Genomic DNA, 27,494 nt, shown 5'->3' with positions numbered 1-27,494 from the left:
TGAAGGAAGAGTTCGGCGCGTCCCGAACGTCGACAACGCGGAGGAATTGGTGATTAATGATTACGGAGTTGTTCGCGAACGCGACAACCGGGAATTTTCAATGGCGCGTCGCGGGCAACAGTTGCTGGAGGACGGTTAGGTCGTTCCTAATAACTGTTCCTCGCAACCGGGTGTCGGTGTCCCGGATAATTCCCTCGTTAATCAAAAAGACGAGTTACGACGACCTCGCGGTTGTCGCGACGGGATCGAACGATCACCAGGAGGCAGAGACGACGTCGTCGCCGCGACTACGGGATCGACGTTTGCAAAGACGCTTTGACGTTTCCGAAGGCGATGTTTCGCAGATGGCATTTATTAACTTACACGCGCGGTGTTTCGAGGCGAGCAGCTGTTTTCGGCCCGTTTTCGTCCAACCAAGACACGCCATTTTTTACCGTTACAGGGTAACTGTAAATTTATGAACACGTTAGCACCCCGTAAAAGGTGGTTTCGGAATCTTGAAAAATTCTGCGACGAAGTTAGCGTTTTTGGAAGCGAAGTTCGAGAAGAAACTGATTTTGGGCACGTTTGCGTGCATGGTCGAGAGAAGCAACAATGGACGCTGTCGGCGTCGGTCGAGGCATAAATTACAGACGATTGCTGGCATCGAAATCACCGTTTCGCAAGGTGACAAGCCGGGATTCTTTTTTGGACGGGCAGAAGCAATGGCGCCATGGCGCCCGGAATTTTGACACGCGATAGTCTCGTCCGTTTTTATCGATTTTCGTCTCGTCGTTCCGTCGAAATAAACGTTCTACCGAAAATATTGCTCGTACTTATTAATAAGTGCCCACTAATCGTATTTAGAGTTAAAGTAAACAATGATAATTCGGAGTAATATTCGAAGTCGAACGGTACGATCGATTTATTCGAAAGAACAGGAATTTCAAATAACAAAAGCGCTTCGTAATTTTTCATTGAAATATACCTCCGTTGGGGGAAAAACAACTATTATTGAGATATTTCGTTTGAATGAATTTTCCTGATATTTGCGTGTCGATATTATATAATTAGTCCGTTTTTACGACCAAAGTTTCCGCGAAATTATATTCTAACGTGAAATGTTCCATTACCGTTCCACGGCTGCATTTCAGCCCTTGCCGCAACGTAATACTGAAATAATATTTCAAAACTGGCCCCTGGCCTGCAGTTATTTTTCCAATCGCATTACGCGGGGCTTACGGCTCTGTGTTCTCTAAGTCTGATTCGTTTTTCGAACACGGACGATCGTCGAATTTTGTTTGTTTACCGATCGAAAGTTACTTTGCACGATCAAATGGGCGATTTAAGTGAAGTTTACCTTTTTCTAATCGCATAAACTGAGAGAGCAACGGGTCCCCGACGTCCCACGCCGTTGAAAGGAAGGCGCGGAGAATAGACAGAGCGAGGAGAGTGTGAAGCGTGAAGACGGTTAGGGACTCGTTAGCTCGAATGATAAGTCGGAGCAATTTCACAGCTTGAAGCGCCGACAAAACGGACGAACGGATGCCACGTGAGACCCCGAAGAGAGATTCCTCTGAAACTTTATTCTTTGCCACCGTTCGAGTCGAAATGGAAGCGTCGATGGGACTGGCCGCTTACACAAAGCACAGCCGAGTGTTTGGTCTCGGATGAAACGCGATTAATCGAGATCGATCTTCGGTTAAACGAACGAGGGAGGAACTACAAAACGAATCCTTCGAATCGTGAAGCGACGTCAACGTTGGTATAGTCCGGACCACGATATAGCGAGGTTGTGAACTCGAGTAGGTGTCAAAGTTTACACGTTTTAGCTCCCGGAACGAGTGAATTGACAGAAATACGATCAACTAAGGACCTTAGACCATAGTCAGGACCGTGCGAAGAAATGTTTTATCTAGTGTCGCCATTTTTAGAAAGCCATTTTTAGAAGTATTGTAACAGATAAAAATCTTATTCAAGTCTTTAATATCTTAATTTACCTGCTCATAATATATGCATGTAGAAAATGAAAGAAGGTAGTGCAATTACGGGCACAGAAAGGCACCCTCAAGCAAGATGTCATATACGGCCCTAAGTGTCGCAGCAGTAGTCAGTCCCAATCCTCAAGAGTTTAGTTTACGACCTCGCTATATCGTGGCCCGGACTATACACGTTAACAGAAAATACATTTACCCCCTTTGAAAAACACTGGTTTAAATCAGTGATTTAGGATTCTGCGTTGGGAGAATATCGAATTCCGGTTCTTTTTATAGCTTTAAAAATCGTATCATTATTCACGATTACGAAACGCGTCAAGTTCTCTCTTTTTTACGCTGCATCGCAGGCCCGAAAAGATTAAGTTTCTACGTTGTGAATTTGAAAAGGTTACGATCACTGGTTTAGACGTTAAAGAGTACTCGTCAGAAATGGAAAGGTCTGCCCATCGAACTTGGTATCGCAGCCTTGAATCGCGTCGATGCAGCGGCGCACAAGCTTCGTGGAGTATAACCAGCTTAAAAAAGATATACCTGATGGTGAATTCGAGGTCTAAGTTGTGCACCACTGTGGGATGCGTCAAAGTCCTTGCGCGAACAACCGAATTTACGCCGATTATTTCGTATTACGAAACTTGGAACCTTGATCCGAGATTTGGATCCTGGTCTGCGAACTGTCTGACACGCAGACGGACGATTAATGGCGAATCGTGATGTCAAATGATCCCGAAATGCGTCCCTGACTAGAGACGAAGGACGATCGTCAGCCATTTTCAAGGTGATCGTAGGATTGAGACTTGCAAGTTATTAAACATTATTAGAGGATAAGAAACGACCAACTTCTTGAACACGTAAGTACATACGTAGCAAAGCGTTTTAACAAACGTTCGAACTAAATTCGAAATCACGAACGTCGTCGTCCTAACGACATAGGATATAGAACGCGTGTTGCAGGTGCATTATTGCTCATAATTATTCGAACACTAATGAGCTTTATCTTTACTAGGATCGCTTAATTATATGGTTTTGAAGTTAACACCCTATTATCGGAAGATAAATGTGTTTCCTAGCGCTTCCGTGTCGCATAAATAGAAAATGGAAAAGAATCCTCGCGGAGTTCGTTCGAAAACTGCTGATTGTTCACTTCTACGTATTACTCATTATTATAAATTGCTCCTTGTTATTCGGATTATGTCTTCATTTGAAATTGCAATTACGGGTCGTTCCCTTGCAATACAGATATTTCTCAGAAAAAAACGCAGCAATATTGCGCGCGACTGTTATAAATATTGAAATCGAACCGCGTCGGAGTTGATTAACCCCACGGTAACGCCATTTTCGTATAGAAAACGAATCCTAACGTGCTTAAAATGTAAAGAAAATCTGTTTCAAAGCGTTAAATAAATCAAAGGGAACGTTGCTATCGATTAAACGGCGGCGTTTCAAGGATTGGAGATTAGATCGAACGGCGAGCCGCTTCGATCGTCCAATATCCGGTTCTCCCTGGACAAGTTGATTTTACGATCCGAAACGTATCCCAGCTTTGAGCGATTAACAGCTTTTCAACTATTCTTCGTGCAACGTTCGAGCAGTGTTTAGAGGCAGATGGACTACCGGCGTCCAGGATCAGACCGTAACTCTGCTTACGCTAGTTTTCCGACTGCTGGCATTTAAATGGCCGCTGGCGAGCAAGCCCGTTTAAATCGGAGCCTCGATAGACGGAGGTCGAACCGTCTGCATTCGAGTTCAGAAAAACGGGCATTAACGAGACACGCAACAAAGATCGCTGCCCGGGATCATTAATACGCGAGAAGAGCAGCGGTAGATCCTCGTCGTTTAATTGGAAGACTCTTTCTAGGTCGAGGGGCGAGCGCTCGGTCGCCATTAGACAGGTACCGAGAAGAACCGGAAGACTTCGGTGCCGTCTCGTGCTCGAAAGCGAGAACGTAACATTAAAAATAAAAAACAACTAACAGTCCCGGTGCGCCACGATCGTTTATTACTCGCGGTAAATTACTTGCACAATTTTCTATTGACATTTTCGCGCGACCAGATAACCATTGTTCACCTATGCGCCGGTTAATCGGTTCTGCTCGCTTTGGTCCGCGCAGTTCGTGATCTTGGATTGATATTTGAGTCTCCGTTAACCTTTAATGAGCGTTACGAGCAAATCTCGCGGAGTAACAGAGTATTCGTGTACTATACAGTACCGATATCGGGACGATAAACTGTATTAAAATATTTTTTTAACTCATGCAAAAGAAATCCAGGACCTTCACGAGATATTCAAGTACGAGATGTCCTGATTTTTACGAAGTATCTTTGAAATGAAATAGCAAACGTTCGCAGATTAAACGGAGACATAGAAAGCTACGGTGATTTGATGAGAGTATTCCGTCTGTAAAAGTTTCGGGAATTTTGTTTATCAAATTTCACATTTCAGTTTGTATTTAGCAGTCCTATAATGCAACGTTGTTCGTAAGCCGAATGTAATTTAAATTACAGAGGGGCAATTTAAACGATCTATTAAAGTTTCGCGGAAAACTCCTTGGCGTGAAATGATTCACTGGTAAACATCGCGATTCGAACGCTACCAGATAAAGACCATAAATCTCGGCAGCACGAGTTCAGCGTGAATTTTTCAGCCGCGGCTAATAACGACGATTTCCAATTAGTATCTATTACTGGTAACGGGCTTCGAGGCAGTATTACGCTTTGACCCCGCGCGTTCAATTTCCGTCCTATAATTAGATCGGTGCGCCGATATTCTACATAAACAAACGAAACCAAGAGCTTTCGAACGTCTTTTTTACGCAAACAATTATGACACGGATATCCAGAAAAGCCCCGAAGAAAATACTTTCCTAGAGAAGCTAAGTGTTTCTTAGTTCCTGTAAAAGAATACGTTTCGTTTATCGTTCAGGTACGAATCGACGTTTTGATAAATAAAAATTTGAAGGCGAGTCCTGGCTCCCAACGGGAGGGAAGGACTCTGCCAGCTCTTGGGATCGAGTTTTACTGCTTCGGATTAATTTACACGACCCGGTCTAGCGGAGATCGCGTTCCTCTTTCGGCTTGAAAAATCAGCAGATTTCGCTGATTTCTCGATTGACCGCCGCATTAATGATTCTGCCGGTACAATGTCACTACCCTGCTGGAGAGACGGACAAACGGGTCGCGGGGGAGGAGAGAGGTTAACAAGTACCGTCGAGTATCCACTTCAGAGAGCTGGGTGGGCTAATTAGCGCGTTGCCTGGCAACCGGACGACGAGTACGATCTGCACTTTGCTCCGTTCTGTCTCTCCTCTCTTTCCTTTCATCCGACTCTCGCCCACCTTTTTCTCCGCGTCCCGGGCTTTTCTCATTTCCTTGGATCCTGCCCCTTTCCTCCCCCAACCTGGATAACAGAGGCTCTTCTTCGACTCGCGATGAAAAATTCTTATACCGACCGTTTGACGGCGTTTGATGGTGATTTTTTCGACAGGAACCGACATGGCGTATTTTTACAACAGTATGGCTAACGTAGTATAACCAACCACCCAACCAGTCTTTCATTTTTTTCCAACAAACGAATATAACTCGAAAATAAAACCGTGTTCCACGCGACTGGGCCAGACTGTATCATTAAAACGATCGGGGACAGAAAGGTCACAAGGCAAAATGGTTGCAAACTTCTACATTCCACGATTCTATGCAGTTATCACACACTGGTATACATTTGTAAAGTTTAAAAGAATGCTTAAGTATACGTTCGAAACGTATCGATTCCAAGTTTGTGTGTTCGAAACGCGATTACGTGGATTTACGAGTGTTGGATCGTTGCTCTTGGAACGGAACCGTGAATCCAGAAAGACCTCGACGATAGGAAAGTCTCAAGGAATCTCAAGCTCAGACTTTCCTCCGGCGGGGTCTTTTACGGACATCTATATTATCAACGCGGTGCTATAAACGTACTCATTTCTGTCATTAAACCTTTCCCACGCGGTAACCATAGAAAGGAGCACCTGTTCCAGCCTTTCAGCACGTTGCGTGTACATTCGCGAGCTCATTATGTAATAACACTCGCCGATTCCGGATATCGTCATCGATTCATCGCGAATTCACGTCGCAAAGTTCGTTCCAGTTCCCCTCCGATCTTCACGATCCCACTCTCTGATTCCTCGAAACATGTGTCGGACGGGGAACGTTCCCAGGGAACACCTGGGCATTTTTCGCTTCCACAGGTGAGACGTGTTATTTAGAATCTAATTTAGGACCGGGAGATTCGAAAAGTGGTCCAATAATGTACTCGCGAAACTAGAATATTATTCGTTCCTTTCTATCGTTTCTCCAATTGTGGTACGCAGGTATCTTGACAAGTATTTTAACACTTTGACTGCCACGTCATCCATATATGAGCGACAAGGCTCTTTATATTGGAAATGAAACAATTGAATCTCAAGCTTATCTTTTCCTAAAGAAAATAAATTTGAACAGGCTTCACAAATTTTACTAAAGTTAAGAAAGTATGTACAGCGACAAGTTTTAAGTTATGTAGTTTACGATTGTTTAAAATCAAAGTTTTGGCTTCGTGAGCATATCTACAATTTTTGGACTAGCAGTCAACATGTTAAACGCAACTAGGGACCAATTGTGTTTTAATGAGGTTACGAAAATTGTTAAGGGGTTGAGCAAAATAATTTAAATTTGGTGAAAGAAACTTTCTGATATGCTCAACTTCACACGTCAACGTTAATGACGAGTGAATAGTTGTGGGATACGGAAGATAAAAACTTGAATCACAATCAGTGGAATCTTGTAACAAGCAATAACAATTTATTCTAAGTCGGATAGCCGAAATGTACAAAGTCTTGTATATACTAGTGACGTGTGGTGTTTAAGAGTCAATTTTGATCTGGCCTCTGGGCCAAGGTTGCCCAAGCAGCTAACCTCGCCATGGGCATACCCAAGGCCATGGGAGGCAGCATCGGTCTTAGATTGGTCAAATATTGCAAATATACTGGCCAATCAGTTTGGAGACGAAGTTGATCGGTGGGAGGCGGCATGTAACCGTTATTTTTAATAATTTTCCCTCGTCTGGGGTTTTCCGCGAGGCGGCGACGGGTCCAGGTCAGCGCTTGGTGCCCAGATGTTTCTTGCGATACCTGACTCGCCATAAAACATCTGGCACTGGTTTTCGATGTTATTGCAGGTAGTAAAGTCATAGAACGCCTGGATTTGGAGGGTCATGCAGATTTGAATGAATTTAATAATTGAATAACCGTCTTAATGGCACTTGATTGTTTGAAAGGTCTGACTCTATATCCGCTGGCTTTATGAATTTACTGTTACGCTGCAACACAGAATAAATCCTAATTGTTAGTTCTCGTCGTAACAAAAATAATTACTAAGAGAAATTTTAATTTGTATAGTATACGATTGTCTAACATAATACTTCTGATCTCGTAAAAAGTTTTACAGTGTTAATAAGTGAATATCTATCGAGTACGCGACTGGGTGGATACTGTTTGGAGTTTAATTTAGAATAAAGAGATCGGAAACCAGCGGCGTGGTCGCTTTTTTTCCTTCCCCGGAGAAGTTGATTCGAAAGCTCGCGAAGGAACGGAGAAACGAGAGAGGAGCCCCGAAGGTGAGGTTGTAAGAAACAAAGCTGAGTGGAGAGACTGGAGGATGGTCGGTTGAACCGGGTTACAGCATCGCCCGAAGACAGACGCGCTCGGAAACGTCGACAGATCCTCCGGCGGTCGTACAGGTGCGGCCGCTAGAACGCAGCCAGCTCGTAAAGATGCAAATACTCCGAACTGATGGACTCGTCAGCGACTGTCAAAGCGCGATTGCGAGAGGGAAGGGCGTTCCGTATACGAGCACGCTCCCATCAGACTCCGTTGCCTCTCGCGAAAGAATATTCTGTTGCGGCTGGAAGATAAACAATGAGCCGCAGGAGCCCTTCTACGAGTTCTCGAGAAAGGATCCCCAGTCCAGCCTTCGTCCAGCGACCCTTTCCGCCTCGGCCGACGCCTCGCTCGCATTTTCTGTTTGCTCCGCAAATAAACCCTTCTCGGCCAACGTCTGTCCTCCACGGACCAAGAAGAACGGGGATTCTTTACGGGAATCGGCCAAGATCTCGAGCAAAACTAGCTGGTATCGTATTTTCCGAACCGAGTTAAATACCTTCGATCGCGTTTGGTTAGGGCCGCGATGGCAAACAGCGCCCGCTGCCTAAATACGGCCATTACTCGTCGACAACCACAAACGCGACGGCGAAAAGCTGGCGAAAACTGCCTCGATAGATTTCTGTAGCTAAGGATGGGCTCGAGAGGTCGAATCGTGGGAAGCTCGATAGCGCGCTGTTTGAATTTGCCGCGTCGCGACAAGGGTGGCAGCACCAGTCGTGCAAAGATGGACGAAGGCTCCTCTTCTGGAATAATTCCTATACTAGGCTAACGTTTCGTATCTTTCAAGATTCCCTTTAGCAATTAATATCGCCAGAGACGTATGTTAGATTTTTCTCCTAGCTCGAAACGTCGTTTTCCCGAGTCAACCCGTTGTCGACACATTTTCGACGGCTTCCGCGTCCGACAATCGGCCATCGTGACTCCCGACGACACGGAGGATCTTTATTTAGGTCCGACAGAGCAAACACAACACCTGGAACGAGCCAGACGTGGCTTTCTGGCGTTCCCCGTTGATCCCCGGTTGCCTCCGTCCCTATGTAAATAAATAAATCGGCGATTTTGTCGGACTCTGGCAAGCAACAAAGATGGAGCGGAGTCCCTCGAGTAATCCCGGCCGGGTCAACGTCGATTGTTGTTTTAAGGGTGTGAAACATGACAGGTGCACAATGAACGGTGATGCTGCAGGTGCAAATGGGACGGCTAACGATGGAACCGTGAAAGCCAGGAATCCTCCGCGTCGCGGATCCCTCTTCCGTCTCTTTCTCACACGGAGTCGAACGATGCGTGTAACACGAGACAATTCGTCGAGACCTTGCGGAACAAAGATTCCGAAGAATCGCCGAATCACCGTACGTCGCCGGGAGGTACTCGTCACACCACGTAAGTAATCACTCGGGGTCCTTTTAACCGGATCGAAGATGATTAAATATCGCGCGCGAGGACTCCTTGTTGCATCGTCTTCCGCGGCTGCCTCGGGATTCTCAGACGGATATCGATGCAACGTAGTCATTCGTGACCATCGCAAATTAATAATATATGCATTGCAATGATAGTCAAGTGTTTCACCGTTTCTCTTTTTCTGTTTACTAGATCGTAACGATCAATAATGGATGAAATTGAAATCTCCATAATTTTTCTATCATTTTGCAGAAGGGAACGCGAGAGACGATCGGTTAGCGATTCACGGAGGGCACGAGGAGAGGAAGGCGAGGAGGTTTGAAAAAATGGAGGGACTTGGTTTATGAAGCACGATACCTTATAGGGCTACAATGTCGTGCGCACGTACCGGCCGAATGGTGAATGCGACCGACGCGGCAATGATAATTAATCAAGCTGAACGCCGTGGTGGCGCCCTCCGTGCAGCGTAATAACAGCGCGATCTGTGTGGTCCATCCTTGTTCTTCGTCCACTTCGTGTCCCACTACGAAACAGCTCTTTGAGCGCGGGATTATGCTGACACCCGGTCGTTGCCTGTTCCTTCGCGCGAGAAATTCTAGAAAGGCGGTTCCAGTTTCCGTCAACAGGCCTGCTGGAATATCTCTTCTGACCCAGCGTGCCACCGCGCTCCGGAGACAATAACCCATTCAGCTCGACGCCATCTTACCCCTTTCTCAACCCTTCGACTATAACGCTCGTACTATGTACTGTGTACATTTTTATATTTACGAATTAAATTCTATTGTACGAAACTAGCAGATGATTACTTTTTCAACATCCTTCAAAAATCACTAAAATTTAAATTGCAAGCTGTATCGTATTACAGCTCATGTATTTCTCTTTATTGTTCAAATAAACTCGCAGATGAACTCCGAAAAATTATAATTCAAAGCTCGGTACATAGTGAGAAATTGAATATAAAATAAAATAAGAGCACGAAATCGCGATCACAATACAAGGAGATGCTTTGGTTCAACGATCGAAGGCGGCCAGGGCTATTCATTCACAGTCGCGAAGATGCATGGAGAGACTCGAGAAGAGAGGTTACACTGTATTCCGACGTGTAATTGGGTCAACGACGCCTCGCAGTGCGTCTTTTAGGGCCGCTTTTGACGTACGAGCGATGCATCTTCTCGGTTGCGCAAAAAACACCGAGGTCCCCCTCCCCTTCTCGCGGATCGTGCATGAAAGACGCGTTCTCGAAACGGGGAGAAAAAAATACCCACCGGCGGTATCGCGCCTCGAGGGTAATTGATATTAAGCGATCGACGTTGGAAAGAGCCGTTTTGATCAATTTCTCTTTTCGGGTCAGGGGCGCGGATATTAAGATCGTCGTTCGTTGATCTTCCCAGTCTAAAATAGTCTACGAATTCATGAAAATTCTAGAAATTATCTGAATAAATAATATTAACGTAAATATTGAAAATGTGGATGTTGCTATGGACATTCGTCGCGAGTAAACGGCTGGACACGCCAATTAACAGGAATCCAGCGGAATCTATTACGATCGGAACGGGTACGCAAAGCAGGGCCGATTGTTGTTCCTCGCGTTCGCAGGGAATTCAATTTGCCGAGAGAAAGGTGCGTTCGAGGCTGCAGGTGAAAAGAAGGAGAGTGAAGTAAACGAAGATCGAACGACAGGGGCCGTCGGAGAACGGGTTGCTCGTAAAATTCCTCGGGACTAATTGCCTGCACGGGCTGAACGCACGCGGCACAGTGACGCGTCATCGCCGTTAATCGCGGGGTAATTAATAGGCGATCGTCGCTAATTGCGCGATCGAATCTCGGGGATCTTAATGGTGCGTGACGTTCGCCGATTTCCACCGCAATGGACCGCCGCGCGATACATGCGTGAGTCGATTCATTCTACAGGAATCGCTCCCGAGCTGTGTCACCGCGACCAACAGGTTGCGATATAATAAACGATTGGGAAAGAAAATTTGCTATAATACGTCTTATTCTGCATCGAGTCGGTGAGTTGGAAATTTTTAAATGATTCCAGAAAACGCGGGAGTTCCTGGGGCTGCGCTTTGGAGACCAAAATGGCGCCTGAAAAGCACGTTGCATACGTTGGAACACCGGAATATCAAAGAATCGTGATTTTTTCCATCTATTGACGATGAATGCAATCGATTATGATTGTCTCAAGATTGTCAATGTAACGTTCGTAAAAGAATATTCAAGAAAATATCGCAGTCTGAGTTATTGCATGGTGATCTTTGACCTAATACTATACATGATAAGGTAAGTGCATCAGCTTTGTATTAGTTCGATTATTCCTTCAAATATGGTCAAATTTTCCCAACAATTGTCGAAATTATGAATTTTTAACTCGTGAACCTAATATATCTAAAAACTTAAGGAACATATAGTGTTCCATATTACGAGCACTATGAGCCTACTATGGAGAACGAGGACCTCGGTAAAAAAAGTAAACATTTCGTTAACCATTATTATATTTGAAATTTGATCGTTACCAGTCAAAAGAACACAATATTTCCTGTAAATTCACAATATTTAAGTTTTTATTTCTGAAAGGAAGTGAAATCTGTATACTCTAATATTTGTGTCAATGGAAAAAACGTGAATATTAAACGGTGCATCGAAGAAATGCGATTGCACCTTTACCATGTATCTCTAGTTTGTAAGGTTCGTGCAAAGCGGAGGTCGCGTCGAGGCCGCGGGCGGATGCGAGCCGGAATAAATGACGGCAGGGTGGAACGAAGGAGCAAAAGGAGGAAAAAGGGATACGAGGGAAGGGTTGCGGGCGCGAGGAGCCCGAGAATAAGACCGTGGCAGTGTGGGAGGACGCAGATTACGAGGCTGTCATTCCTCGTATAAGGCGTGAAAGGAGAAGCGTCCGCTGCGATGCAAATTTCGCCATCGCCGTGACAGTCAGGCTCGTTGACAGTCCTACGGTCGGCTGCGTTTGACTGTACGCTATCCTACGACGACAGCTCGTCCAAACGTGTATGTGTATGAAATTTAACGTTGCACCAGGAAACGACATCCGCGGATTAGCATTTATATCTAGGCTCGCTGGGTCGCGAACGATATCGATTCGCGGCAATGCAAATTTGTGGGTCGAGAACTTCCTGGCGCACCTTGGGCGTCTTTAAGTATCTTGAAATACTAAAATTATTCTATCCAACTCGATACCCTGGAAGTCGTTTCGTAAAATTCGAACAACACGATATGCGGCCCTCGAATGATCTTGTCTATTGTTAAGTACGATTCTTTTCCAAAGTGACTACGTATTAGAGAATCGTGAGAAATTTTTGGAAGATCGACGACACTGCAGATCGAAACGACGAACGTCGAAATCGTGTGTGCGGGTTCATCCTTATCGATGATAACGTGACCGGGCGTAATGCAGAGATCGCGAGGGCAGCAAAGGTGCACGCGGGATCGCATTATCTGAAATGCACAGCTGCCGGTCTCCCACACGGGGTCCTTCGTGGCGGGAAAAAGAAAAACTCCGAGCAGCGATACTGCTCGCGTGATCACACGTGTGGCATGTTAATACACAATAAGAAATTAAGAACGTTCGCCACCCCCTCCCATTGTTCGGGGTTGCGTTTCCCTCGCGGGTGGATGGACTTCGCGTGGCCCCGAACTGTTGTTAAACCTCGATGATGAAAAAAAGGACCGCGTTAATTCGGTAATTAAGATAATTCCGTTAGCGGAACGGGTCCTTGAACGGTTGCTTTGCGTTACCATTTTCGCCTGTCCGTTAAACGCGCACGTTAAATGAAATTATTTGGACGCGGCCCGGCCGTAACGCGCATCTTTTCCTTTTTTCTGACCGTCTGCGCTCTCGTTTTTTGTTCCTGTATCGGGAGGCGGCGAAAGAGGCGCGTTAAGAATTTGCATATTGCTTTCTCGTTCGGCGGAGACGGGCGAGCAGCCTCGGGGAACACGATGTTATTGCTTCTTTGCTTCTCGATAACTCTGTTATTAATCCCAAATCGATACGGTGTACAAATTTCACTCGAAGCGACTTTCCTAAGAGATCTCTGTTTATTTAGTGTCTCCAGAAATAGTTAAAGTGGCACCGTGTCACCCCCGGGACGACGATGCGTTGCATAAACAGAAAAAGTCTCGGTGGAAACGATACAATGAAACCTAAGGAAAAAAGTAAATGTGAAAACGCCCGAGGACGCAGAAGGGAACAAAGGCCGGACTCTGAAGATGGGATCCTTCGAGGGAGGGGGTTAGAGGAGACGATTACTCGTGCAAACATCGACCCGGAAATCTCGATAATGAATGATAGATAGGAACGACGCACCACGGGACGGTTGCTAGAAAAAGCTCGTACGTATAATGAGTCCGTAAAAGACGTTCCCGTGCAAACAGAGATTCGTTTAGCGCGGTCGGGACAGCTACCGGTTCGATCAAACAACCTGACCGGACGCTCAACAATGAAAACGTTTTTCGGCCGGTTCTGAGTCCGCCCAGCGACGTTCGGAGGAAAAAGAGAGAAAAACGAGGGAACGCGGTCGAAAAGGCAAAGCCCGGGAGCTCCGGGACACGTTAACGACCCTGCAGGTGCTAATTGCGATGGCGGCGAGCCAAGGCCCCGCTCGTTTCTGGACGACGATTCGGGGACAACCGAGCTAAACGCTACGGCAAACAATCCGGAACCCGCGGGACCGTCTGCGCGCCACACAAAAGGGAAAACTCTTAACGCGCACCCTTTAATGGACGCTATCGATGTCGACGCGAAAGGACCACCTTGGTACAGTCCTGGCCAAAACATACCCTGTTCGCGTCTGAAATTTTTACGCGATTCTAAAGAAAATTGAAAAAAAGGATCGTTGAAAGATGAGACCTGAATCTATGGATCGAAAAAATTGGCATGCGTTTCCTTGGATCGTAAACGCTCGTCCCAGAGACGGTAAGATAGCACGAATGACATAACAAGCATTATTCTATCCCAATAAAGCGTGTTTATTAATTACCATTAAACGATTGCATCGTTGAATTATTGCGTCTATTAATCAGGCATTAATCCGCGACGCGAGCAACAGTACCTTTCCGTTCGTTCTCCTGTCAAATTAAGGGAGCCTCGACAAAGTGAAGCTGTACAACAACCCGTTACCCTGTCGGGCCCGTTACATGTGATTTTAACTTAATTAATCTTCCGCTTAATGACCAACCGACGTAACCGGCCAACGAAAGAGATAAACGGTTAACCATACATTCGTGTAACTAGAAATAGTAGCGATACCATCAATAAAAGCAACAGCGATCCACGCATCACTGTTTATGGATAGAAAGTCAAGTTAACGAAGAAGTCGTTCTCGAGTCTTCGCCGGCCGGTCTAATGAAACGTTTATTACGTCCCTTGCATAACAAAAGGAATTGCACGGTGTGGCAATGATTGGCCAGCGGAACAAGACGTAGAGACAATGTCGAAGGAACGATGATCCTTTTTAAAAATATCCTCTTTCCGTCGGTGTCTCGTTCATCAACCGCTGACTGTTGCCTTTTATCTTTTAGTTCTATTAATATTTACTCAACGAAGACGCAACGCGTAAGAGTTTAAACAAAAAATACCGCGCGAAATACGCTCCAACGAATTCGGTGGACGTTAAGGGATCGAGCTAATAATTTTAAGAAATTTCCACGGTCCAAGATGCTCGGTTTAGGGGGAACCTCGAGGGAACAGAGACGTCTTGGCGTGTTTTCCACGGGTCGTTTTCCATTTTTCCAGGTGCTAAAGCCCGAGCAACGGGCACAAACGACAAAAGGAACCACCCGCCGCCGGCATGAATATTCAGGGCGAATTTTGCATTTATTAAAACAACACGGGGAAACAGTTTTATTCATGCCGCTCGCATAATTACCGCGTCTGTCCGAATACGTCTCTGTATTTTCGGTATCGCGCAGACGGTGGACGCGAAAACGTCGCCCGCGGACACCTTCGAAACAAGACGGTGTCTCGAGAAACGAGACGGAAGTTGTTAATTCGGGCATAGAATGCATAATTATAGAATCGGATACGGGATCTTAATTTTAATTTATACGAGAACCTTTCTCCCCCGCTTCTTTGGCAATTATTATGGAAATAAAAGGAGCGTTCAATATAACGAATTAAAATTTTTCTAAGATTCGTACACACGAGACGAGCCGCGTGCGGAAATCTCACGGCTCCGTTTACGAAGCGTGTTTCGTAAACGCTCATAGGCGTCGAACGCACGCGGTACAGCGATCGATTTAGCGCTCGTTAGCGCCCGCAGCAGTCAACGGGTCCCAATTATTTCCACTTACAAACCCTCGATGGCGTCGGAGAAACAAATTGTTCCTTGATTTCCTTTAAGATTTCAAGCTCCTGCTATCCACCTGCTACTGAACTCCATCTTGATAAAGAAAATTATAGTGTCCGCGAAGACTGTAATCATTTCATATCTACGACTAATTGAAGCATAATACCGATATCCATAGCTGGCATTTAACGTAAAACGCTCTCAACAATGCACATGTGCTGAATCGTGCCAACGTTATCGTAGCAACAAAGATGTTTATTTAATCTTCGAACTCGAGATGCTCTTATTTTGACCCTGGAAACCGTACCTCGACGATCTTCGGAACGTTCAATAAAATTCTCACGAAAATAAAACAATTTTCTTTTCCATTTTTTGTCGCAGGAAATCGCTTGCCACCCGCTAGCGCGCGTTATTCGGCCGCACCCTGTGTATACGTCCAAAGATCGTCGAGTTCCAGAAAGTGGAAACGCAACGAGCCGAGCGTAGTCCAGCGAAAGAGGAAAAACGGGACTCGAGAAATAATCCGCGTTGCGGTTTAATATTGCCTGCTCGTAATCGCTCGCGTGACACACCTATGTAATATATACCTATCGTACAGCTTACAGTATTATGACTCCGGGGAGATCGCCGTTGCGATTCCGATCTGGTCGTTTGTTTTATTCGCCGCTGAAACGTTACAGAAATCGGCGGCCCGTGGATATGTTCTCGCGCTGGCTATCCGTTCCGCGGCTAGTTGGAATTATTGATAGTCAAATTATCGGTTCGCCAGGCGTAACGGGCACCGGCGAAACTCTTTCCAACGAAACTTTTCTATTCCAGCCTAATTGCACGTTTGCGAATCGTTTTACTTAATACGGAACGCCGACTGATCTTTCGGTACATCCTCGTTCACAATTTCTACGAACGTTTCAAACTGCTTCAAACAATGTACGAACTGTCTCTATACTCGTGGAGTGCAGTAGTTGCAAAATTATATTCAGAATTTAAAATCTCTCATTCGCGAGTAAAACAAAGTTTGTCACCATTGGGCGAAGTTTTTTGCAGTGGTTGTGAAATCTGTTCCAGAATTGAATATTTCCCATTCGCAAGTAGAACGAAGTTTGTCGTCGTTGGGGGAAGTTTGTGCAAACAATCTCGATACTCGTGTCTTTTTGCAGTGGTTATGAAATTATTTCCAGAATTTAAGATCTCTCGTTCGCGAGAAGAACGAAGTTTGTCGCCGTTGGGGGAAGTTTGATGCTTCCGGAATTGTTTCGCGCGTCTCGATTAAGTAACGTTCGGTTTAGAAATCGACGCTGGTTTCTCGTGGCATTTAATTCGATAATTAACCGTGCGGGATCAAAGGTTCGTCAAATAAGCGGCGAGGTAACGAGCAGGCTAGGATTAATTTAGGCATCGGCGGTGTCGGTGTCGATGTCGGTGCCGGTCGAACGGAGTCGCTTCGATTCCGCGTCATTTCCAACCGGCCGATCCGTGAGAAAGTCCACGCGCGCCGATCGACCCGACGATAATACCGATGATCGAAATGCATAGGCATGTGTACGCCGCGTATTTCCGCGTCAGCGTTCAGAAACATGTCCATACCGAGTTGCTCGTTGCCCAACGATCCGGGGCCGATCGCCTTCCGAAATTGCTCGTTTCTGAGCGGGGAATTGGAAAATGGAACACGGGACCGATCTTGCCGCGCGCGTACTCTCGGGACAGTGATTGGCGCCGTGTCACGATTGCCTGCGAATTGCCTCGATTTCGCCAACCACGGTTAGTAATGGCGGATAGTAAATTTCCCGGTCGTGGGGATCTCGCGCGTCTTTGGCAGCTTGAAATCTCTGGGACCTTTCCAATGAAATCACTCGAGGCCCTCCAGTTACGCGAATATGTATCAATATTACAGAATCATACGCTACAATGGTGATTTATAAATGAAAAGAAACTTTCCATATTTTTACCAAGCATTGCCACACTCTGTGTTATTTTTACTCTTTTTTAATACCAACAGGGGCAAGTAGTGCCTAATTATAAAACTGATAGATATAAGAATAACAATGTCAACAATACGTGGTCATCTTGGTACTGATCGCGCCCAACGTTGCTTAACTTCGGTGATCGGACGAGAACCGGTGTTTCCAACGTGGCGTGATCGTTGACAAATTTTATTTTTAATTTAGTCAAAGATAAACCTTCGCACGAAACAAGTTTCTTTCGTTCATCAACATTTGCGAAAACTACCAAAATTTGTTAGTGTCTATCTAGGATCGAGAGGGCCAAGTTTGATGGAAGAGGAGACGCGTAAACAAGATGTCTGCGTATAACGTTTGTACGAAGGGCGAGATTAATCGTCGTAGGAGCCGATCGTAGCCGGACGTTTCCTTCGGGCGGTCGATTTCCTGTTCGAGGCGATCCATCCTTGGCGAGGTCAGCCGTCGATCGAACAGGCACGTCCGCGGGATCTAGTAGAAAGAACCGAGCCACCGCTTGCACGGCAATAAGACAAAATGGCGCGGCCAGGGAGGCTTGTTAATTGCAGTTTAGTGTTCTTGCTCGTAATTAGGTGGACTCGAGCAGCTGGCCGGAGCCGACTCTCGCACGACTCTCGCTCCGCTCCCGGGATAATTACCAGCTAAGGCATCGGCCGTCATACGCCGAGCCGAGCCGATTCTGCTACCTGTGCCGTGTCCCGTCGATCTTCCGCCCCTCTACGTGCCTAGATCGCGCTCAGATGCGTGATTCGCGTGATACGTTCCCTTCTTTCGCGCCCCCGCTCGACCTCCGTTCGGTAACGCTTTCGGGAAATCGACGCGATCGCTATTTTTTCATTCTACGTAGGAGAGCTGATTTTCTACTCTATTTGGAATTTATGCAGTCTGCAAAGCGACTTTTCAGGGCCACCGGAGCTCGAAAATGAGTCACGTCCAGGTATCGCGGATTCCTGATAACGGGGAGTAAAATATCGCGGTTTCCGCTTCCACGGTAAAAGGTAAGTCACGATAGGCCCATTGTTCGCGAATGTGAAAAATGCTAATATACGGCCGGGGTGGCGCAGGTGTGAAGTCGCATATTTAAACATCTTATTATATCCCCGGCGATCGGGTAATGTAAGACCGCATTAATTTCCACCCACGGAGGCAAACAATGACCCGGGGTCGACCGCGCCAGGTAGAGTGCTCATTAAAACCCGGGTGGTACCGTTTCTCCGTGTGTTACTCGACGATCAGATTGTACTTTCGATCCTTTCTCCTTCGTTCTTTCTCTCGGCCCGATCGAGAAATATTTGCCTGCCGCGGCTTATTTCACAAGACAACTTATCCCACCGTTCCCCGGAAAAAATGCCCCCCAACAGAGTCTGGACGTTAATGCGATCCGCGGTTTACTCGCGCCCTCCTCCGATCTACGCTCGATAATTGGCAGTACCGTTTGATGCGTCTAGTTATCGTCGACTTTACCTATTCACTGCCGTTTCCCAGTTCGCCTGCATTTTCGTTAACAAGCCTCCAAGCGAAAACAAAGGCGTGATTCAACGGGGAAAATCATCCTATTCGATCCTTTGCATAGTAAGCGATGATCTTTAAAAATTAAGTTGACGTTTCAACGGAATTCGACGATTTTCAAACAGGGTCAAAGATCCCATGGTCTCGATTCGAAAGTACGCGAATCAAGAGTATCGGATCAACGCCGCCATTCATAACCCGTTGTCAGAGATTCGTATCTCGACTCGAGCGATCGACGCGCGCCTCGATCGACAGGCTTGTTTCCATTTCGATGCACAAACACTTCTCGCGTTACGATTTAATTAATTAGAGTCCGCGCCACGCGTTACATACGGACAACCAAGGGAAGAACATTGTACTCAACAGAAAACAAAACCCATATTTTACGTACCATCTCTACGATACCAGATTTATAACTACATGTATTCGTTATTATACCAAAGAACTGTACATATTCCTTCATCGATTTTAATAAAATGATGACGACAGCTTGGCTATTAGGAGATCTTGTCAAAAGCAATAAACATCGCTTCAGTGAATCTCAGATTCGTAGATCCGAGGTTTGCAACAAAACTAGGACATATATCCACGATAAAAATGAGCGCGGTACCGTGTGCCACGGTGTTCCAAGGGTTAATTACCGCGCGATTAACGAGCGTCGCTCCGGGAACTGTGATTCTTCGACAGGTTACGAATCGGGAGACCGAACTCCCGACAGGGCCGCATAAATTCTGAAATATTATTCACCGCCCGCTTCCTCTGTCAGAAATTTATCTGGCCGATCACCGGGAGGAAACATTAACTCCGCGCGTCAAAAGCCCGCTGAAAATCCGCCGCGACTATTAAACCGTGTTTAAGTTAATGGCTCCCACGAGAGGCGTCAGTCCGGGGCTTGATTGATCGATCGAAAGAATAAAACAAAGCCAAGGTTACTATTTTTCTCCTCCGAATACCATCGAGTAGGCAAAACGAACTGATAGATCGTTTCGCCTCGAGATGGTCTTCGGAGGAGAAAAGGTCCATGGAAATGTTTCTTATCGTAGACTCGCGGAAGGATGCACGAACGTTTCCTCTTAGATTTATTTTCCGCGATGGAATCTATTTTCTACTTGCGACTCTCCCAGGTACAAGACCTGGTTTATGGACGATCACGGTAGCCTGAACGCGTGTCACACCGGCGAGCAATAATAGCTCGCCACTGGACGGCCAGCGAAACGATTACGCGTCTAGCGTCGTTAACGCGCAGTCCTCTGCGTTAATCTTTTCGAAAGAGTCGAACGATCTACCGGCTGTTAAGTCGGGACGGCTAATGCCCGGAGATCTATTAAACCGTCCGTGACCGATGAGCCGGTGTAACGCGCGGGCTCGCTGCCGCGATTAAATTAAAGAATTACTGGGAACGGGGGACCGAGGTTCCTGAAAAATCCAGAGTCGTCCACATGCAACTATGCTCCAGAGTTCGCGGGTCTTTCGGGCCAAAAATAAAATTGGCACACTGTACTATGAATGTTCAACATTCCACAGATTGTGACAACAGATTGTCAGCATCGACGAAAGTGTCTTCTTTTTGCTCATACAGAAATAATTAGTAAACCTCGATAGTGGCCCAAAGACATTCTCGTCAGGCGTCAACAGTACCTAAGAACTCAAACGAGTATTCGAAAGATCCCAATGAATGTGTTTGAAGTTATTACAGATGTGTGACAACAGATTGTCAGCATCGACGAAAATGTGTTCTTTCTACTAGTACAGAAATAATGAATAAACTTGGACTCAATTCTAGAGTGCTTCTAGCGATCGGTGGCCACGAGGATGGAGTAGGAGAACAGTATCGAGGCGATACAGTTACCTTCCGCGACCAGTGAGCGACGTTAAACGCCGTTGAAAGAAGTCGTAACAGTATTTACACGATGCATGCGTAACGACGTCATTACCAAGCGGAAGAAAAAAGCCGCCGTATGAGCGGGAGCGGGCATTTGTCAGCGGGGTCGCGGGGGAAAAAATGAGATCAGACAGGTCGGTCTGGGTGCCTCGTTGCCGTTTACACGGCGTTCGACAGTCCCGGACGATCCCGTAGCTCGACGGACAGGTCGGGCCACGTGCAATTTAGCGCGGCGCCATTACTCTTCGCGCGTCCCTCCGTCGAACGGGACAGAGTCTAATTGCGTCGAGCTGTAGAAAAAAAAAATTTGACGTTGCTCGTTAAGCACCCTGCAGTATCTCTAGCCCGAGGGCCACGGATCTCCTCCGGTGCTCCTTCGACGCCGAGCGTCTTCCACGACGAAGATGCATTTCCCACGAGGATCCTCCGGGCTCGTTAGACACTTTTTCAATCGACGCGAACCCTGCCCTCGAACAGCGAAATCACGAGGGCTCTTAAAATTCCCGTCTACGTGACTCTGGCTCTGGCTCTCCAACTTTTTAAACAAAGCATAACCTTTGGGCCTCGGTGACATTTTCATTTCGATCGAAATGCTTCGAGAGTCCAACACGGCGGGAAAAGATGTTCGATTCAAATAAAGAGGATCGGTAGACGTACCAGAACGTGAAAAATACCGGTGTTTCCGGGACTAGGAGCAACAATCATCGCAAGCACATTGTAGGCTGGTCGCTGGCGGGCACCCGCTCGAGTTTCTATTTAGACTCGGATCTTCCCATCGTCCCACACCGGACTGCCGGGCGAACGAATGGTATCGGCTAGGAAAAGGTAATATTCTCAGAGACCGAGTGACGAGGGAACAATGACGGCATTGTGCGCGGCGATCGTCTTAAGGGCGCAGCCAGCGCACGCGCGCCGGAAATTAGAAATACCGCGTTCTAACGTTTTCTCGACGGGCCGAGCGGGATCGATCCCACGAGTCGATTAACAGCGTATCGCGGAAAAGGTCGTCTTCGACGCGCGTCTGTGCCCTCCCCCGTCGAATCTGTCCGCGTTAACGAATAGAAGAACCACGCCCAACGCCGATGCGGACCGTACACCTGCACCTTCGTTGCATCCTCCGTTGCACCTCGTTAAAGACAAACGCCGAACTTGCCCCCAGGCGTCGGCCGTCTCCTCTGTCCCTATCCTCGTACGCTTCGCCGGCATCCGCGTAGGCGGTACGCCCACAGCGCGATATGGATTGCCGCGATCCACCCTCGGCCGTGTTGTTTTTGCAAACCGATACGCTAATTTGCGTATTGTTCGCCGTACTTTCGATCCTCGAACGCGTCGACCCGGGCCCCCTGATTGCTTCGCCTCCCGCGACCGACTGTCTCTTATTCGGACCAGTGACTCTTAACCGACGCGTTCCACCGCGGTTGTGACTGACAGGAGGGGAGGGGATGGTCCCCGTCGATTTTGCATCGTTCGGAATTCAGAATTTTCACGTTACCTTTGATTTCTTTCTTATTCTATCGCGCTGCGTCGTTTGGTCCAGCGACAGACCACGCTAGGATGGAAGAAACATCCGTGGCGACACCAACAGATAGCGCTCAACCTGTGCCTCTCTCACAAGTGCTCGAGTGACCATCCATTTCTATACATACACTCCTCGACTGACCACTGAATGCCTCACTGACGTTTTGCAAAATAAGTAAGACACAACGAAGACGAAAAATAATCTAATAGCAAAGCAGAGAATTCGTACGTTTGTTGTTCGAGATATCCAACAAATTCGACAAAAGGTATGCAGGACGAATGGCCCGGTAAATCCTGGCGTTAATTACACGCCATTGTCCGAGGTTCCTCGGCCGCCATGTCGCGCAGAGCTCGCCCCCGGAAACGGGGAATGGCGTTCCCCGAGCATTCCAGAATCGCGGTGCGAAAACGCACCGGTGCCGCGGCATTTTTCCGATCCCACGGACGGGGAAATATCCGAGTCGGGTTTAAAAGCCGATTCCAACATCGGCTCAGCGGCGTCCGAGCGATAATTGCGAGCGGCCCGCTATCAAACGAGGAAGTATTCCCAATGAATTTTCCCAGGCGCACGCAGCGGGCATCGGTTACAATGTAACGACGCCGGCGTCGATCCATTCCGCCGGATGCCAGGGATTCTAGCGGCGGTCTCCCGTAACCCGGTCGAAACGCGGTTCTCTAAATTCGCGAATCGAACTGGGTTAGGTCCTGGGAGCTTGCATGTTCACCTAGCGTCGTCGTGCTCGCGTGCATTTACGTCCACCGTTCGATCCCCGAGGATTATCCGGCGACTTTTCTTAGATCCCAGCCACAGATACCGAGTTTCATTAAGAGGTTCATAGCCAATTAGCTTTAGTGGGTTCGGGGCCGAGTGATACGGTGCTGCCCGGTAGGAAGTCGTGCCGCGCAGCAATGCAGGAGGAAATCTCCGCGTAATTGATATTTAGGATATTACTCTTAAGAGCCACGGAGACGTGTAATCAGCGGATAACTGTATCCGCCAATGAGCGTAACTTTGAAATTACCACGTGGGATCGTTGCTCGCCGCGCCGCTTCCACGGGCATTAAACAAACGGCCTGTGCTATACTAACTCGCGCACGATGCCCGGCATCGCGGACTAATTTACGTGCCTTGCGATCGCGACCAATTTTTTACCGATCGGACGGAAACGTTTCGGCCTACCCGTGTCTCGCTCCCATCGTAACTCGGGATTCTAAACTAATTATTGTACTATAACCGTGCAGGGGATTAGGAACCTGTTCGATTATTTTTCATACGCTTTTTGTCCCGGTATAACGAAGGAATGAACTCTGTTAACTCTGAATTAACCGGGAGACTTCTTTGTCCGTGGATACCGTATTAATTCGCCGAAAAATTTAACGATATCGAGTTCAGGTAATAAAAACTTTGTTTTCGAGGGTGTAGGGCTTAAAAATAGCAAAAGAGGGTGGAGAAGGAAGAAACGGTCCCCTATCGATATCCTTCAGGCTTCGGGATAGTCCTTAACTTTGCTCACGACAGGCAACGCCGGGTCAGAGTGTCTTGAAAGCGCAAACGTTTCGATAGCTCGATAAAAGTTTACAAACTCTCGGGCTCCCGAGCCCTTCAAGTATCATCGATACCCGATGGAGATCCCTTTTAAATTTCATCGTAGTATCTATTTAAGTTTCAAACAAATATTATACAAAACCTCGTTCAATTTTCATCAAGATTTCGCGTACTAACGACGGGGAACGTCGATTTCCGCGATCGCGAGTATCTCTCGGCCATTCTTCTTCCCATCGAGGCGAAGCCAAGCGAACGTTGGCCACAAATCTCGCCGAGAACTCGATGACATTTACGAGTAAAGACCATAATAGAGATATCTCTCTGTTTTCTCGCGGGAAAGACGGCCGGAGTTGTATCTTCCATCGATTCGCGCACGCACTTTCGCAAAACGGGCAACACGAGGCCGGGTCCGCGCGCGGTGGTTGCTCGTGCTCGTCCCGAGGGCCAACACGAAACAATGAACTCTGTAATTTTCTCGAGCAACGACGTTCCCCGGGACCCTTTTCACGCGCCACCATAGCCCAGGGCTGCCGCTTTTTTTTTCTGCCAGACACAAAGGCGTCCAAGTCGATCGCCGCGGAATTGAGCGATCAGGGATCTATCCGGCGCTCGATCACCGCCGCGATCCGACGGAGTTTCGCACCCGAGGAACCGAAAAAGACCAGTCTCCGTGTCTACAACAGGACTCTCCTAACAAATCGTAACCTTACATCGCTATAAGCTTCCAACGAGGACAAAAAGTTCTATTTCGAACGTCATATTAACACGAATACTCGGGAGACTTCGATGCGTGGCAGAACTGTAAATTCACTCTCGCGTAAACGGACGACGTTCTATCGAAACATCGAACACAAAGTGACCTGTATTGTCTTCGAAATTCCGCCAAAAATTGTACCGAAAGTCGGACAGACGCTATCGCGTCGAAAATATTTTCCACGCGGCCTGAACCATCCGTGATTTTTACAGCTACGAATCGACGTTTCCCCGGTGTTCGATTTTCAAGCGCTCTCGACGCGTATTAAAGCCTAGTCCAGTTCTATGAACCTCGCCAAACATTTTGTTTCCCGTGAAAAATTCCGGCGGGAATTTCGAGTAAATAAATGAAGGAGTCTCCGGGAGCTGGCGCGTTCGCGTGAAATTGATCGACGCGCCGATCTCAAGTTACGCGAAATTGCGAACAACGCACCGATACGATTAAGCCTGGCGATGAAAACTCTAGTCGGAAAATAGTTCGACCCTCGACGACGGAACCCCGAGCGACGCGTCTCTCCGATAACTTCCGAAATTCCAGCCGCTCGCAATCGCGAGGCGCGAAACTGTTCTGATCCTCTTCAATTTCGACACTTCTTGTTTCCTACGCTACGATCGATGTCAGCGTTAAAAACGAACGAACCGTTCGCACTCCATAGTTATTTCAACGTTTCGTTCGACAATTGAACGCAGAGTAATGTTAGAAGAATTGATGACGAATCAATTTACAGAAATTATGAAATTTCAAGTTATATAGAATCTTATAGTTTATAATTGGGGTTTTCGGAGCAGATTAATTTTTAAACCGACTTTATAATGTGACCTCAGAAGTTATAATTATATTTAAGAATTTAAAAATTAAGGGCGTTCGATACGACAAAAACTCTTAAACGGTCGCCTAAACACGTTGCATCAAAGTCATCGATGAAATCGACCACCGTCGACACGTTTTCCGATCCCCTTAAGCAGTGGCAAGAGCGCGATTAAATAATTTCCAGCGATCTCCGAGTCTTACAAACGACACGAAAACGACAACGTCGGCTCCGTTTTATCGTCTGTCGTTTCAGTAATCCGAACAAGTTCGTTTCAGTCGCTAAGCTGAAATTAACCACCATAAAATTAACCGATCCGGGGCCCGCGACTACCTTCTACGATCGAATCGACAAGAAAAGTATTAAAAGTAGCCTTTGGCGATCGATGCGGATTTTTTTTCGAAACGTATCCTTCGCTTCCGCCACGCGTGATCGCGACTTGGTCGTTCAGGTACGTTCGACACGGTCGATCCTAGCCACAAATCTCGTATTTCTCCAGCTGTTCGATAAACATAAGCCTACTATTCTCTCGTAAAAGCTAGTCAAGTACAAAATAAAACACGAGTCCTCCAACCTTTATTGCGAGCTTCGAAACCAGGCATATTAAATCCCACTTTTGCCCTACGGACGATTTCTACTTTGTTATTGCGATGAGGTTTTTACGAGGCGTACAAATTTTTTGCGTTATTCAATTGTCAAAAACCGTGGCCCGTAACTCCTGAAATTGCCCCAAGTTTTCGGGAGGTACACGCTCGAGGTGATTCCACTCTGGGCCGTGTCGTTAATCTCCGTTTAACGACGTCGCGTTTATACTCGCGCTCGTCGCGCCACGATTTATGCAGATGCAACGCGATTCGGGACACGGATTGGCGATAATTTCATTACCCTCCCGACTAATTATGGGGGAATTAACGCGACTAATTGCGCCGCCCCGCCATCGATCGAGATCCGATCGACGGATGCTGAAGGATGCTTCGTTAAAAATTGGGGTACTGGAGGTCCGGGGCCTTTCGGCGTTCCGAAACTTCGGTATGCTTTTGTTTAGTCAACCACCTACGTGGAGTATTTAACTACAATGTTATGGCGAATTGCTAGAATAGATAGTTTCTGTCTGTTTCTAGTTTGTTAGAAATACTGACAAGGACTGATGTCAATAGATCCAGTCAATCGCCGTAGCATCGTTCGAAAACTGTGTATTTAAACTGTTTTAAATTTGAATTCGCATTAGAATTACCTTTCTAATGGGGCCTCCCGTTTCCCGACTAAATAAATAAAATAAAATTACGCAATTGTAAGAGATATCTTTGGTGGTGGCTCTATAAATAAGTGTTTATATTAAAATGCCGACGCGTACGAATAATAATGAAATCGAACCGTACGGGGAGGCACGATCGAGGAGAGAGAAATCAGAGACGAGATAGTCTCGGTTGCTACGGCCTTCCGCGGGTCGGAGAAGCCGCAAGGTAATGCCTAGCCGCGTGTATCGAACTCTCGTCCACGCGGACGCGAAGTCACGACCTACTAATGAACGATTATGCTACAATTTGCCCCGGGACGGCAGCTCTCGTAATTTATTAAATTACAGTGATCCGTGCCCCGGCTCCGGGCATCCGGTAGTCGCTTGTCCCCGTTCCGCGGCTGTCGCTTTCCGGCTCGTCGCTTTTCGATTTCGATTACGAGATCTCGCGGCCGATTACCGGGCGCGACCGCGCGACGATTAAACGAATCCCATCGACGCTCCGGGGGAAACTGGTCCCCCGATCCCTATCCACCGTCCGTTTCGATCGTCAATTTTAATCGTTTGCGCGCAGAATTCGCCACCAATCAATTTCTATAAATAAAATCGAAAGTCACGAAGATTTCGACTCGAGGTCTAGAACTATCCTCGCGGGGTACGATAATTATTTCACTAACTTTTAAGAAAGATAGCATAATTGTTATTTTCACTCTAGAAGAGGAGGACGAGCGAGGGAATCGCGAAAAAGGACAACTCGAGGATCCGACGCCCGGTCTGACACAGTGGCGAGGGCAAGGTAGAAACGCGGAGGAAAGGAACGGGCCGAGAAGCGAAACGGACGAGGGGTCGAGAAAGAGAGGGGGAATCGCATTATTATCGGGGGTATTTACGGGAATTCGCGACGGAATCG

At 47.0% G+C, this 27,494-nt stretch overlaps 1 pseudogene; it reads right to left on the bottom strand.

Annotated features, from left to right (window-relative positions):
- Positions 1-17,397: 17,397 nt before the first annotated feature.
- LOC122401563 lies at positions 17,398-17,499 on the bottom strand (annotated as a pseudogene).
- Between the last annotated feature and the right edge of the window lie 9,995 nt (positions 17,500-27,494).

This window comes from Colletes gigas, unplaced genomic scaffold, assembly GCF_013123115.1.
Source record: "Colletes gigas isolate AHSC1104 unplaced genomic scaffold, ASM1312311v1 Colletes_gigas_Sc00025, whole genome shotgun sequence".
Classification (NCBI taxonomy): domain Eukaryota; kingdom Metazoa; phylum Arthropoda; class Insecta; order Hymenoptera; family Colletidae; genus Colletes; species Colletes gigas.
Note: the sequence above shows the minus strand (reverse complement) of the source record. Positions and strands in the feature narration are given on the sequence as shown.